The 2098-nt window shown below is 46.4% G+C and overlaps 1 pseudogene; it reads left to right on the top strand.

Moving 5' to 3' along the window:
• The first annotated feature begins 808 nt into the window (after positions 1–808).
• LOC135245386 (U1 spliceosomal RNA) lies at positions 809–987 on the top strand (annotated as a pseudogene).
• The last annotated feature ends 1111 nt before the right edge of the window (positions 988–2098 follow it).

Below are 2098 nucleotides of genomic sequence, written 5' to 3'. Positions count from 1 at the left end.
GGAGCTACTCGATCATCGCGCTTGGTACACTGCTATGATTGCTAGGCGAGCCTATGCTCCAGTGAATATCCCCCGTGCGGTAGAGTGGGTAAAAGTAAGTGGGGGGCGGGCCCCAGGGGCTGTGCGGGATCTACACTGGCGCTGCGCGTTAGAGCGGATGCCAGTCAGGGAGACCTTATATCGCCAGAACTGTGCAAGGAATCCTTTGTGCCCAAGGGGGTGTGGGGAAGAGGAGACAGTTCCTCACGTCTTTTGGTGGTGCCCTTTTTCTGTGGATTACTGGAGGCAGGTGCAGGGGTTACTGCAAGGGGCAGGTGTCTAGGACTGGTGATGACATGTGAGGTAAGGCCTGCGCTGGTGTGGGATATCCTGGGGTACGCAAAGCTGGTACTGTGGGAGGACAGGGTGGCAGTGTCGGCCGGGCGTGGCAGGATGGTGACATCAGCTCAGCTTTTTTACCAGTTCCGGGGGAGGGTAGCAGAGAAGGTAAGGGGGGAGGGGTTGGTGAAAGGGTGGGACTGGGTACGCAAGAACTGGTTGGGCCTAGACAGAGTTTTTTCCATATAGACCCCAGCAAATGGCTTTGGGATATTTTTATTTTGTTTGTGTATAACATATTTTTTAAAGCTGTTTCTGCTTTCTTTGACGCAGGTCTTGGGAAATATTATTTCGGCCTGATTCTGAGCATGTAAACATTGTAAATATTGTAAAGTTCAAAAATCAAGTACACAACACGATGAGGATGTTGCTGCCTGTTCCTAGCCTCTGAACGTGAAGATGGCTAAGAGGCGTATGATGAGCGTGCAGTAAGTTTACAGGATGATGGTGCATGCTGAGTGATTAATTAAAAAATAATAATAATAATAATTCACCCAGGGCGAGGCTCGGCCATTGCACTTCGGTCATGCTGACCTCTGCGAATTCCCCAAATGTGGGAATCTCGACTGCATAATTTCTGGTGGGGGACTGCGTTTGCGCTCTCTCCCCTGATGTTGCTGTGGAAAAAATAGAATGTACTCGATGGCGCCTGCTCGTGTTGTCCAGGCTAGCCGCCGCCGCCGCGTCTAAAGACCATGAAGCGGACGTCAATGCGTAAATGTAAGAAAAGTGCCTAAAATTCACGCAAGCAACTTTGTTGCAGGTCAGTCGCATTGCAACGGCATATGGCAAGTCCTTTTAAAATCTAATAGATTGCCCAGATTTTTAAATTACAAATAAGTGTGATTAATTTAACCAGTGACGTAACCTCGTCAGGGTTTTCAATGCTGCGGCCGGTGCGAGAAACGAGCTGTTAACTTTCCTGTCTAACGGTGAAGCCACACTATACGCGGCGACGTCCCCACAGTCGGCTGTTTGTGGGCGTGTCACCTATTTTTGACAGATAGTTGTGTTCGTTAAATGTTGACCGGGTTTAATATCATGTTTCATATTCATTGTCCTGTCTGAATAAAAATCATTTTGCAGTAACCTAGATCTGAAAGATAGTCAGCTGCCTAGATAGGCTGTTTAATGTCTAGCTAGTGAGTAACAACCAACAACAAAAACATTGTCTGATGAATTAGCCAGATAATTCCTTCAAAGTTGTATCTGATTAGCTAGCTAGGTGGCTGGTAGAAACGAACAACTAGCAACTAATACATTAGGAAGATTTTTTTTGTTTGTTATTGTTTGTTGTTACTCACTATAGCTACACATTAGTTAGCCTAGCTAGGCAGCTTATTAACATTTTTCAGTGCTAGGTTACTGCAAAACATTTTTATTCAGACTGGACAGTGATAGTAGCTAACGGCGATAACTAGGCTACATTGCAGAGCCACCGACAATTTCAGAGACTTTTCTCCACGCTGCGTTCCTCTAATCAATGTCTCTGTAGGAGATTTTATTAAGTTGGGAAACCCGATACGGAAATTACGAGTTAGGTCCTCCATTGTGGAACGATAGAATGTGGAACTAAAATGAGAAAAAAATAGGGACAATTTACTTGACAGATCATTAGATCAAATCAGATTGGTTACCGCGACGCGGCGAGGGGGTCAAAGTTGATAGCCACAAGCACGTAGCGGTTACCGGCCTCAGTGACAGGGAAGGGGCCGAGGAC

The sequence above is a fragment of the Anguilla rostrata genome, chromosome 18 (genome assembly GCF_018555375.3).
Source record: "Anguilla rostrata isolate EN2019 chromosome 18, ASM1855537v3, whole genome shotgun sequence".
Taxonomy (NCBI): Eukaryota; Metazoa; Chordata; class Actinopteri; order Anguilliformes; family Anguillidae; genus Anguilla; species Anguilla rostrata.
Note: the sequence above shows the minus strand (reverse complement) of the source record. Positions and strands in the feature narration are given on the sequence as shown.